The sequence below is a fragment of the Protopterus annectens genome, chromosome 12.part0 (assembly GCF_019279795.1).
Source record: "Protopterus annectens isolate FY-2018-M chromosome 12.part0, PAN1.0, whole genome shotgun sequence".
Classification (NCBI taxonomy): domain Eukaryota; kingdom Metazoa; phylum Chordata; order Ceratodontiformes; family Protopteridae; genus Protopterus; species Protopterus annectens.
In genome coordinates this window covers 485,221,303-485,235,216 of record NC_056746.1, presented here as the reverse complement: position 1 = coordinate 485,235,216, position 13,914 = coordinate 485,221,303, and the positions used below count along the sequence as shown (strand labels likewise).

The following is a 13,914-nucleotide window of genomic DNA, read 5'->3' as shown; positions in this document are numbered from 1 at the left end:
TTTGGTATTGCTACAGAGCAGTGTGGAATAAATTACAAAGGCCCAACACAGAAAGTTATTCTGTGAATTCCACACTGTTTTGTATGGAATAGTCAGAGGCTTAGATATCCAACTATTCAAGCTGTGCAAACATGCTAGACTGGGTGTGGAAAACTGATTTGTAGGATTTTTTTTCAAGATAATTGTAGCTTAAAGAGTAGAATGAGTAAATTACTATTTTTGTTGAATGACTGAGTTTGCTTGATAGCTGTATGTAAAGAAATAGTGGGAGGAACCCACAGAAAATAAGGAAACTATTTGTATATACATACACAATAAACAAGAGAAATTAACACAAGGAGACACTTGGTGTCGAGGGTGGTACCCTCAAGAAAAAATGACTAAAAGGTAAGAGGTATGCCAGATTTATTTTCTGGGTGTTTTGTTTGGTTTTTGTGTTGTTAATGTACGAGTGGGAAAAAAAGTTATGTCTTAATAGGGAAAATGGGAACAAAGTTAAGCAGTCAGAATCAAATCCCTGCAAAGGGAACACCTGCATATTTTATGTATCATAATTATGGAAAAGAAAAGTTTTAAGTATTTGAAAGAGTGGTTTCAGCTTACTAAAATTGCACTTGTGTTGTATTTGCATTAAATGAAACTTATAAGGATAAATTAGGCAATCCGAGGAGTATTTTGGAAGAAAAGAAACAAAATAAGTGGGGAACAATGGGCAGTATTTTATTCTTGGTATACTAAAGCTCTTAAAAGGGAAAAGGAATCAACATTGAGGGGATTACAGGACACTAATAAAACGTTGCTACAAAAGGAAACAGAGGTTAAAAAGGCAGTACAGACCAGTAAAAAGGGATCCCTTTATCCTGTCTTGGCAGGTTTGGAAGAAACTGGAGATGGACAAAAGGCAGAGACTTCAGAAGAGGATGAAAATCCTCCAGCTATTGCACCCCCACCCCCATATGCAACGGTATGGGTAGCACCTGTGCAAGATTTCACTGTTTCTCAGACCCCTTCATTTCAGTCAACTGTCCACTGGACAAAAGGTCAACGCTGCACTGTTACATCTCGTTCTAGTTCCCTTGTTCAATCCTCATCTTCAGAACAGGCATCTGCAGTTGGGGAGGTTTCTTCTTTTTCCTCTCATTTACAACAAGCTTCTACCTCTTCAACAAGTGCACTCGTATTTGACACTCCTGTGGCTCACCACACAAGCTCACATGACAGGGTAGGACAAGAGGCCATTGCCTCTGGAGAGGATCTTTTGGCACCATTCACAGAAACATTGGGGGTCAATAACAGAGAGCTTGTTCATCATCCTTGGACACCTGCTGATGTGCATACTATATCCAACAGTTTTCCAAATATTAGAAAATACCCATTAAGGTTAAAGGAGGAATTAAAAACTATAATACAATTTTAAACCAGCTGCTTTGGGTATTCACTTCAGATGAAATAAGAAAATAGTTGCTTGAAAAGGTTGAAATAACAGATTTCACTCTCACAGGGAATACACTTACAGACAAAAAGAAAGGCTTGCTAAATAAAATTACAGAAGTATGTCAAGTTAGGTCAGATTGGTCTAAGACACAGGCATGTAAACAAAATAAAAGGGAAACTCCTGCAGATTATTTGAGCTGCATTAAAGCAGTGTTTGCTTGACATTTAGGAATAAAAGATGTAGAAACAGAATCTAAGCCAGCTATTACAGCTGCTTTTAAATAGAGCAAGTCCTTATAGACTGGCAGGGAACAGACTTGGAGTCCTTATGAAGTTCTGCAAATCACTGCAACGAGTGTCAGGAAAAACAAAGAAAGGATACTTACTGGTCTGTGCAAGATTTGAGGGCTGTAAACAATGTAGTATTACCAACCTTTCCTGTGGTTCCAAAGCCAGCAACAAGATTCAGTTTCATACCACCTACAGCAAAATATTTTTCTGTGATACATCTGTGTTCAGCATTCTTTTCTATACCTATCCACCCTGAAAGTCAGTTTCTGTTTGCCTTTACATATAAGAGACAGCAGTATACATGGACACAGTTACTACAGGGATGCACTGAATCTCCTTTATTATTTTCTCAAATTCTGAAAAAGGATTTGAAAGATTGACATTTCCAGGTGGGTCTGTGTTAGTGCAATACGTAGATGATTTACTAATAGCACCCGATTCTTTTCAGCAGTGTCAGCAGGATACAATACACCTTTAACTATCCTTGCAGAAAAGGGACATAAGGTGCTAAGAGAAAAGTTACAGCTATGGTCATCTCAGGTACATTATATCTTGGTCATCTAACATCTCGGGGAAGCAGGCAGATGATATCTTCTTGCATTAAGGAAAACGTTAAAGCCCCACGACCAACTACTCAGCATCAGCTTAGATCTTTCTTAGGTATGACAGGATATTGCAGACTGAATTTCTAACTATGCAGAAATTGATAAACCTTTGACCAATCTTTTAAAATAGGATAACACCAGACCCCCTCCCTTGATACAGTGAGGAGAAAAACTAATTTCAAAATTTAAAGCAAGCTTTAGCTACTACCCCTCCCTTAGGGTTGCCAGATTATGGAAATACTTCCATTTTATTTGTCACGAAAGAAATGGGTTTGCTGAGAGTGTGCTTGCACAGAAACATGGGGACAGCTATCATCCATTAGCTTATTATAATACACCACTTGATTCTATTGTAAAAGGATTCCCACCGTGCTTAAGGCCAGTGTCTGCCACTGCCATTCTAATCCATCTTGCACAATCACTGTTGCTCGGGCAAGATCTTATGACAGCCATCCCCAATTCTGTATCATTCTTCTTACTTAAAATGAAAAAACAATCCCTCTCGGCTGCACATCTAACTAAATACTAGGTTACTCATCCTATCATACATTCAGTCCCCAAACTGTGGGGAGCAAAGCAAAAGGAGGTGGAGTTTCAACATATATTAAAGACATACACACCTCCAGGCTGGTCAAACAGTATGACGCACAGGAGACACTCCAGGTGCAATTAACCATTGACAAGACCCCTATTCAAATCATATCTAGCTACAGGCTCCCAACTTTGCCAACTCCACCTATCCGGACCTCTTCGAATCTATCAAGATTCAACACTTTACTTTCATCCTAGGTGACTAACTATCCAACCATAGACTGGAAGAACTACTCATGCCAAAACACAAATGCCCAGAGATTCCTTGATTTTGTCAATGCAAATGCCTTGGAGCAGCTGGCTGACACCCACACAAGAGCTGATAATATCTTGGACTTGGTATTAACCAACATGAGTAACTACATGCCTACAGTGTCATCCTCCCCAGTAAAATTCAACCACAAAGCGGTCACTTTTGAAGTCATCATCTCCCAGACCCCCCCCCCCCCCCCCCAGCTAGGGTCAAACAAAAAACTTCTCAAAAGCTACAACCTTCTGAGGGAAGGTCTAAACAGTTTCAGAGCCCCCTCCCCCCCATAGGAACTGGCACATATGTCCAAACCTACACCAAAGAACTATACAAGCATTTATATAGTTGCACGGAATCAGGAATACCCAACAGGACAAAATCCTCCTCCTCAAGGAAGAGTAAACCTGTCTGGTGCACATCTGCAATAAATAAACTCTAAAATAAAAGGCAAAAATTGCTGTCTAGGACCAAGAAGTAAGCAATCTCTCCTTAACCCGAACAAGCAAATAAGAGCACTAGTGAAATCCTCCAAAGCAAACTTCGAGTCCAAACTAACCACATCTGTTAAAGAGAATCATAAGGCCTTTTTCACATATGTCTGCACTGTCAAAGGAAGCATTCAGATCTGCTCCGAACTGGTGGTCAATGGTACCACATACACAAATGCAGTAGATACAGCTAGCCCGCTTGCAAGCAGATTCGGAGAAAACTTCACCCCGCTGTCCCTCCATCAGTAAATTAGGACATCCCCTGCACCTGCCCCCCCTCCCCTTATCTCCAGGGAGAAAGTCATCACTGCCCTCTCAAAGGAAAAAAAATGCAGCCTCCATGGGACCCGATAACATCTCAGGTAGCATCCTACATGAACTCAGGCATGAATCTGCAGCAACATTAGGCACCCTACTCAACCAAAGCCTGAGTACTGGCTTCATCCCAGCCACTGTCATCCCTTTGCACAAAGATGGAGTGCTCAGTGATACAGGAAATTATAGACCCATGAGCCTAACTAGCCTGATCTGCAAGGCCATGGAATGGATTATCATGGACCTTATTAACAAGGACACTGGCAACCTCCAAACATTCAATCCCACACAATTTGGTTTTGTTAAGGGGGAAGTCATGCCTGTTAAATTTGGTCGACTTCTTTGAGCCTATGATACTATTCCCCACTCAGGTATATTAGATACATTTTCTCAACTAGGCATCAATCCGTATGTTACCAGATGGGTAGCAAACTGTCTCAGTGATAGAACCCACCTAGTCAAAATAGGGGAAGCCACCTCAAGCAGTAGACCCATAACAAGTGGTGTACACAAGGGATCAGTCTTGGGGCCTCCCTTGTTTGGATATACTTTTCTGAGGTGCAGGCCAAAACCAGTGGGGTATGGTTGATAAAGTTTGCAGAAGACTGCAAGCTGGGTGCTGTCAATTCCCCTAGTGATGTGGACATCCTCCAAGAGGGTCTCACGCAAACAAATGACTGCTGCTAACAACATGGTCTCAAACTGAATGCCAAAAAATGCATTATCGTCCCCACAAATTATCACATTAATAACAAGGTCCTAAGCACGCAATCAGTTTTGAGGGACTTGGGCACCCAGGTTGATAGCAAACTGACTTTTGACCACCATTTTGCCTCCGTTGTATGGACAGCTTTCTACATGGCCCACCTCATTAGTAAGGGTATCTCAGCCAAAGACAAGAAGGTCATAACATCCCTGTATTCTTCCCTTATAAGACCCGTTAGCCAGAGACAAGGAGGTCATAACATCCCTGTATTTTTCCCTTATAAGACTCGTTATTAAGTACAGTGCCCCTTTTGGAATACATCTCACAAAGCACACGCAGCAGATCGAGAGACCACAGAAGTTGCTCACCAGGAGGATCCAGGGCCTCAAACATCTACTTTACACAGCTAAAGCCCTGTCTCTCTATACAGTCTCATACAGACTCCTCAGAGGCGGCATCTGTCTGGCATAAAAAACAATCCCAGACTTCGCCTTGATGGGATTGTTGCATATCCGCAAGTCAAGCTTCACTCAAGTAACTGCACATATGACCTCAACCTGGTCTGTGGCATCAACAGAACTTGTTGGCGGGACAGGTTTGTGCCCCAAAGATTCACCCATCTGCAGAATAGAATCCCTCTCCACGTCAAGCAGAGTACTTCATTAACCCTTTTTAAGCACAACTTGGATAATTGGATGGGAAACAGAAAATACACCCCTGGAATTCCACCTATGTCTCCGTGGACAGGGGCATCAGGTGCTGACTTGTCCGAACATGGGCTAAATTCTTGGCTAGGCTTGTAAGAGCCTCAGGGCCAACAGCCTAGTAACTTCCTATGATCCTATAAATATGAACTTACACTTCTAATCTGTTTCTCTTATATGCTGTCCTATTCTAAATCCTGCATCTTTGTTACCTACTGCTGAAGGTGGTAAAGAGCATGATTGTGTGTGACTAATTATCTGCCTTCGCCTAGGGATGACTTAAAGGACACTCCTTTACCCAATGCTGACTTAGATCTATTTGTGGACGGTTCCTGTGGAAGAGATTGAAATGGAAACTTAGTCGCAGGACTATCTGTCTGCACCAGTAATGATGTTTTGCTTTAGCAAAGAGTAGGGAGTGTATATTCCACCCAAGTAGCTGAGTTAGTGGCTGTAGAAAAAGCCTGTAAATTAGTAAATGGTAAAATTGCAAACATTTTTTTTTTCTGAGAGCAGATATGCCCTTGGCGTTGTACATGATTTTGGGCAACTTTGGAAATGGAGGGGATTCTTAACTTCAGCAGGAACTCGTATTAAACATTATTTCTATGTCAATGCTCTTTTAGATGCTCTTTTGTTACTTACAGAATTATCGGGAGTTAAATGTAGTGCTCATCAAAAGGGTATATATACTGTTTCAAAGTAAAATAATTTGGCAGATCAAGCTGCAAGTTGTAGAAGGACTTTGTGCAAAATTACATGTGATGTTATTGCAAGAATCTAACAGTGATGATGTGTTTGACTTTGAGAGAGTATCAACTTTCCAAGCTGATGCATCACAGGGAGAAGTTCATAGGTGGCTTAAAGACAAATGCAGTAAACCTGCTGATGGGTTATGGCAAAATCCAGATGGCTGACTGGTGGCACCTGCCTCCTTGCTACCTTACCTGGTAAAAGAATATTAACCAAACCAGCCCATATAGGTAAGACAGCACTGTTTAACCAAATTACCCAAAGTTGGTATTTCCCGCGTCTCTTCTTTGATACTTCAGTATGTTAATAATTGTGCAGTTAGTTAGAATACAGTGTTAGCCAAAATGCAAATCTTAAAGCTGCATGTTTATCACCACCTAAGGGACCTTTTCTTAATGTGCAGCTGGACTTTGTCCAGATGACAAGGGTTTGTAATTTAAAATTCATTTTTGTCATAGTGTGTATATGTTTTCTACATGGGTGGAACCTTAACTATGCCATAAGGCAGACTCTGCAACAGTTATGTAAGATTTGTAACACTAATTATTTATTTATGTTTGATGACCGGGGAAGTCCACTGGGCCATAAAGAGCCCGTTTTCAGTGGAGGCCTGGGGAGAAAAGCTCCAAATATTGAAAGTTACATATTACAGGTTACGAAAGAATAACAAAGACTTGCACAGAACAATTAAAACATTTACAGAAATATAATGTTTTGTTTGTCTTTTCGGCTTTTCCCGGTTAGGGGTTACCACAGTGGAACGCTGGTCCGCTAATGACTGGCAGTAGATTTTTATGCTACCGAGTTGCCAGCCCGACTCCCAACCTTCAGCGAAGGCACGCCCATTCACACATGTCTTTCGAATACCACTCGACTGCAGGGAGGACATGCAGACTCCACACAGAAGGCACTCCAGCTGAGAATCGAACAAGATAACCTCTTGCTGTGAGGCAACACTACTGCTGCACCACCGCAGCTTCATTTACAGAAATATAATGCATTATGTAATAAGCTTTTACTGAGTTAACATTTAAACAGAAGGTTACTAGCCCTTTTGGAGGTTGGGTAACCTGAACATTTGCAGAAAAGACAGTTTTGTCAAATAAGCTCTTTGTAATTAAACATTAAACAAGTAGCTACTAGTCCTTTGCAGGTTAGGTGGACCATTTTGCATGGAGAGAGTACGAGAAAATTGGATTATGGAAATTATAGTGCATTAGATAGAGAGAAAATCAGTCCCTTGTAGGGCAAGACTGTTTTAGGCTGAGATGAATCAATAGAATTGGTAAATGGTAATGATATCAGTGCAGGATAGAAAGAGATGAGGTGGCGAGGGGTTTATGTTGGAATGTGACATAGGCATTCCCATTTCGCTAATAAATGAGAGAACAGCTGAGATTTGAAATTGGTATGATTTGGAAGGTTGTGAAGGTGGGGGGGCAATTCTACTGCTTGGCTAAGGAGTAGGACAGCAGTAGGTGGCCAAGAGGTCATGCTGGTTTGTGGACCTGAAGAAGTTTTTGATTTGTGGATCTGAGTTGGTGGTTGGGTATATATGGTTTTAAGGATGTCACGAGAGATGGGCAGTTTTTGGGTTTAAAGATGAGCTTGTGGGCAATGGTGAGTTGTTGGTAACTGAGGTAGTTGGGGAGTTCAAGCCAATTGAGGGTGAGGAGGGAGTGGCAGTGGTGGGATGAGTTTTTTTTAATTGGTTGCAAATCTGCAGATCTTGTGGTTGTAGGATTCAAGTTTGGATCATAAGCCAAGGTGAAGATTTGTGAACAGAGGGGCACCATACATCAGGGAGGGGAGCAGGAAGGTGGATGGCAGGGTAGAGGGGCTGAGGAAGCGGTTGTGTTTGTAGAGGGGACCTATCTTTTAGTGTTTTTTTTGACTGCGGAGTGGATGTGGGTATCAAATTTTAGTTTGATTATCAATGATGATGCCGAGAAGCTTGGTGGTGAGAACGATTTCAATGGGGGTGTTGTTCTGGCTCTGTACAGTGAATGAGGTTTTGTCAATAATAGAGTTTTTGGTAGGGGAAAAGATCATTAGTTTGTTTTTATTTGCATTTAGAGCTATGTGGTTGGACTGCATCCAGGTTTCGGTTGTGGAAAAGGCTAATTGGGTTTTTGCAAGGAACTCGGAGGGTGAAAAGGCTGAGCAGATGATAGTCGAGTTGTCTGCATATTGGATGACAGATGACTGTGGGATGGAGTGGTGAAAGTTGTTAATAAACAGGTTAAAGAGTAGAGGGCCAAGAAAGGAACTTTGAGGGATGCCTGTGTGTGTTGGGAGGAAGGGGGAGGTTGAAGTTTTCCATTGGACAGCTTGTTGGCAAGTTTGACAGGTAGCTGGAAAACCAGGCTATCGTGGAGGGAGAGAGATGGAGGGTGGAAAGTTGGGATAGAGAAGGGTGTAGGAGGTGGTGTCAAAGGCTTTTGACAAATCTAGGAATAGCGTAGATACAAATTTACCTGAGTCTCGTTCAGTGTTGATGGTTTCCAAAAAGGAAAGGGGGTCAGTCATGGTGGAGTGGCCAGGGCGGAAGCTGTGTTGGGTAGGGGAGAGGAGATTGTTTTGGGTTAGGTGTGTCATTAGTTGTATTTGGATGGTTTTCCCTAGAATTTTAGAAAGAGGGGAAAGGATAGCAATAGACCTGAAGTTGGTGGTGTCAGTATTCTTGCCACCTTTGTGTAGGGGGATGATGCAGGCATGGCGCCAGATGGAAGGGACGTAGGATTCTTGCATGGATCTATTTATAAGAATAGAGATGGGATAGGAGATGCTGTCTGCAGATAGTTTGAGGAAGGTAGGTGGAAGATTGTCAGGTGCATTGTGAAAGGGTTTGAGTTTGAGGAGGAGTCTTTTTATAGTGCTTGTAGGAATGGGAGTAAGGCAGAAAAGTGTGGAGGGGGGTAGGTGATTGGGGTGGAGATTGTGGTGGGAGGGGCTGGGGTTGGAGGAGGGAGGTGGGTAGTTTGGCTATACAGTCTATGAAGTAGAGTTGAACTGGAAGGCTGTGTCAAGGTCAGAGAGGGTGGGATTAGGACAGGGGGTTTCTTTATTACTAGGGTGCAGAACTGATGAGATGGAGTCCCAGAATTTTTTGGGGTTTGTTGAATGCAAGGACTGGAGTTTGGAGAAGTGAGCTTTGCAATCTTTAGTTATTAGCTTTTTTGTGAAGTTTCAGAGATGCTTAAATTCTAAGAGGGAGTTTAGGTTTTTATGTTTTTGATGCTGTTTCCAATTTTTGTCCCTTTGTTGCATGGCTAGTTTAGATTTGTTCGATAACCAATTGGTTTTGATGCGTTTGGTTCTTGGGGGGGTGGGGCTTGCTGGTTGAGGAGGGTCAGGAATGAGTGGTTAAAGTAGGATATGGCATCATCTAGTGGGAGGGTTTTTAGAGGGGACCAGTCAATACACTTTAGGCATTCTGAGAAACCTTGGGGATTGAAAGATGAGAAGTTGCGGGTTTGAATGTAATGGTGTTGTTTTTGTAGAGGAGATGGGAGCCGGTCGGCGAAGGCAGGTAAGTGATCGCTGAGAAGATCTGGTACTATTCCAGCTTTGGTGATTAGATTTGGATGAGTTGTTAGGATCCAGTCAATGATGGTTCCAGAAGTACCATCTTTATTTGGTCTGGTTGGTGAATTAATTAGTTGGGAAAAATTGTATAGGTTGATAGTGTGGGAAGGGGCATCAGAGTTAACAGTGGTCCAGCTGATGTTGGTATCACCAAGGATATAGGTTTCATTATTTATGTGGGATTAGAACCAGGACAGGATGTTCTCAAGTGTTTTTGATGTTATCACCTGGGGGGTATAGAGGGCAGCGATACATATGGATTTGTGGTTGTTTACTTTTAATAAGCCTATTGTAATTTCAGCATTGGCAAAGGTTGGAATTTTATTGGTGTAGGGAGTTATGGTATGGGAGGAGGGGTAGATTATAGCTGCTCCACCTCCTTTTTTGTGGGCTCTGTCATTGCGAACGATTTGGTAACCTGGTGGTAGGATTTTGCCATCTTTTATGTAGGATTTGAGCCAGGTTACAGAAATGGAGGTTATGTCGGGGTGGTTATGGGAGAGCCAGGCATGGAGGTTAGGGATTTTGTTTCTAAGGCTTTGAGCATTAAGTGTAGTGAGGCGAATGGACTTCGGTTTTGTGGGTTGAAAGGAAGGTTTGGAGACATAAATGTTAGAGGTGGGTCCGGGGTTAGGGTGGATGCTGCCGGCAAGTGATAGAGAGAATTGGAGGAGTACAGTGGTAGTGTGGTGGGGATGGGTAGTATGGGTTGAATGAGACTAGTGATATTTTGGTACGATATTTAGAAGATGAGTGTGGGGGGGGAGTGGAGTAGCTTAGGTTTGAACAGATATGTAGTGTTGGAGATGAAGAGTTCATGTGAGATGGACGAGTAAGAGGGGGAGTGAGGATGATGGTATGAAGCAGTGGAGTGTGTAAGTGAGGTATTGTAAGGGTTAGGAAACTGTGTGAGATAGGTCAGACAGGAGAGAGAGATTAGTAGGGCTAATGGAAAAATTGTGATCGCTGATGAGTAGAGCACTGTAAGAGGGGTTATAGTGTGTTTGGTGAATGTGAGATTTAATAGGTGGGTGGAGTTTGGCTGAGGCTAATTGTGATTAGATTGCAGTGGGGTGGGGAGGAGTTTGGGAATGTATAAAAGTACAGATAGTGGGGGTGGGTGAGATTTGGGGGCAGGGTAGGGGAGCGGAGTGAGACCCTAGATTAAGTCTTCACTGTGCCAAGCATCCACAGTCATTTGGATTAATAGAAAGGGTCAATAGGACTCTTAAGACTAAGACTGACAAGATCTGTGTCTAGGCAAGTCTTAAATGGCCAGAGGCACTTCCCTTAGCATTAATGAGTAAGATGAGTATATTAAATACTACAAGGAGATTGAGTCATTGTACGATATTAATGGGGAGACCCACGGCCCTTGCAACTACTCCCCCTGTGTCAAATAAAGACTTGACTAACTCATGATGTTATATTGTCTTACTGCACAAAACTTATTAATTTCTTGCAGCAGTATTATAGAACTGTACAGAAAGCTCTTCCTCAACCTTCTGATCAGCTCTGTCACCAACTGCGGCCTGGTGATTGGGTTTATGTTAAAACTTTCCAAAAAAAAAAAGTTATGTTCTTGCCATAATGTTCCATCTGTGTTGTCATTCTTCATCTATTCTTGACTCGGAGTAGTCAGTTCCAATCCTTGGAACCAGTTTGGCCATTATACAGCTTGAGCCAGCCAAATATCTCTCAAGCTAAGACTCTACCCATAATGCCCTCCTCTATATTACCTCAGATTGAGTTTGCAGCTGTATAGAAAGACAGAAGGAATCGTAACCAAACATGATGAAATCATGTCCAAGCTGAAACCTAACAAGGAACCCAGGATAAGCGATCGATCCTCCACGAATTCACAGGAGGGGGAAGGGGGTGGGATGCCAAGAACAGATGAAGATCGACAACACAGATGGAGCGTTATAATAAGAACATAACTTCTTTATCTGATGTTGCCAATCTTCATCTATTCTTGACTCTTGGGACAGAGTCTCCAGCTACTTTTGATCTTGGGTGGCCCTATGGAAGGATATTTCTGAGAACCATAGAACCAAAGGAAGCTCTTCCTCTGAAGACCAGATCTAATTTGTAATGAGTAATAAAGGTATGTGAAGTAGCCCATGTTCCTGCTGCGAATATCTCATTCATGGAAGCCTTAGAATGGAAAATCGCTGAAATGGCCATTGATCTGGTGGAATGCGCTCTGTCAGACACCGGTAACTAGAGACTCTTTTTGTTATATATGTACATAATGTGGCCGTTTTGACAAGGTAACTTTGGAGACTGATTTCATTAAATTTGGGCTGGAAAAGGATACAAACAACTGGTCTGACTTTCTAGATTCTTTATTCCTACTGAGATAGAAATGTAATTGTCAGTGAACATCCAGCAAATTTAAGCAATATTCACCTTTGTTGGTAAAGTTAGGAAAGAAAACAGGTAAGTCGATGGATTGACTAATGTTGAATTTAAAACCACCTTCAGAAGAAAGGATGGGTAGGTTCTTGTTGAAACTCTATCCTTATGGAAAACTAAATAAGGGGTTTTAAGCAAATCTCAGAAACTCGTCTTGTGGAGGTAATAGCTATGAGAAAAAAACATTTTCCACGAAAGAAACTGCATGTCACTGCTGTCTCAAAGGGAGGAAGCACCAGTGACTGAAGAACAATGGTCAGATCCCATGGGGGTAGAGGGTCTTTAAACAGAGGTTTTAAAAGCAGAGCTCATTTGAGGAAAACTTTACATAATCTATGTGAAATCAGAGGGAGGTCTTCAAAACCATTACTAAAGTTAGAAATGGCAGCTAACTGGACCTTAATCATAGAAGCTGAAGCTCCTTGATCAAAAGAATGATTGATTGAAAAGAATGGCTAGAAATTCCACAACTCTTTTCATGGGTGTGGAGAAGGGGTTAAGATTATTATCATATACCTAGGTTGAAAATCTCTTCCACTTACTAAGGCAGAGATTCCTAGTGGATGGTCTACGGGAAGCCAGAAGAATTTTCCGCACCGGGGAAGGTAAATCATTATGCCTGGTAACTAGTAGAATTGGAGGAACCAAGCTGTCAGCTTGAGATTTTGAAGGGTGCGATGCACCAGTCCCCGAGGGTGAGACAGCAGGTCTGGAACTGGGTCCAGAATCTAAGCACAATGAACTAGATGAGGCCCATAGGAAGGGGAACCAAATTTGTTGAGGCCATTAGGGTGCAATGAGGATCACTTTGCTTATCAACCTGGTTGCATTTTTGAGAAAGAGTGAAATTAGTGTGGAGGAGGAAAAGCATAGAGGAGACCCAAGAGCCAATTGTGGAGAACAGCATCTCTTAGGGACTCCCCCCTGTGGGGGGATTAGGGCAAAGTGGCTTCTGCACTTGTTGTTTTGGGGTGATGCACATAGGTCGCAGCAAGGCTGGCCCCAGAGACAAAAATATCTTCCTCACTATTCTGGGATTGAGAGACTACTCTTGAGGCAGAAGTATACACCTGCTCAATTTGTCTGCAATCATGTTTGAGCTCCCTGGGATGTGCGTTGCTATCAGAAAGTGGTAGGAGGAAATTGCCCATTACCACACACTGAGGGCTTCTTGACACAGGGGGTAAGACTTGGTTCCGCCCTGTTTGTTGATGTACCAGACCACTAACATGTCTGATTGAACTGCAATAGTTCTTAGAGGGAGGACAGATTGAAAGGCTTGCATCACTAATAGCACTACCCTCAACTTCCGAATGTTGATATGCAGGTTGGCCTCTATTGGGGTCCAAGTGCCTTGGACTGTCCTTCCTAGATAATGCCCTCCCCTCATCTGGGAGGCATCCATGGTCACTACAGCCTTGGGTAGATGAGGGGAGAAGGGGCGGGCTATCCATCCACCAGGACAGGTCTTTTTTGCAGCGAATGGTGATAAGAATGGGGTAGGTCATTGGATGGGTTGGAATAGACCACTGTGATGCTAGAAGCCATTGTAGTAGCTGCATCTGAAACCTTGCTAGCAGGACCAGAGTGATGGTCATTGCCATGGACCCCAACACTTGAAGGACTAGTATCAACAGGACTTAATTTCTGCGGAGAATAGCATGTATTTGGGATTTTAATCTTCTATAATCTGTGTTGAGGAAGGAGACTACACAAGAAATGGTGTTGAGACGAGCTCCTATGAATTCTAGAGCTAGAGTGGGGCTTAGCC

General features: G+C 42.5%; 1 protein-coding gene across 3 annotated transcripts in view; it reads right to left on the bottom strand.

The window, feature by feature from the left end:
• The window catches only part of TOP3A (DNA topoisomerase III alpha), a 1,120,433-nt gene that overhangs the window by 189,912 nt on the left and 916,607 nt on the right, over nucleotides 1–13,914 (bottom strand). The gene's annotated exons all lie outside the window — the stretch shown is intronic.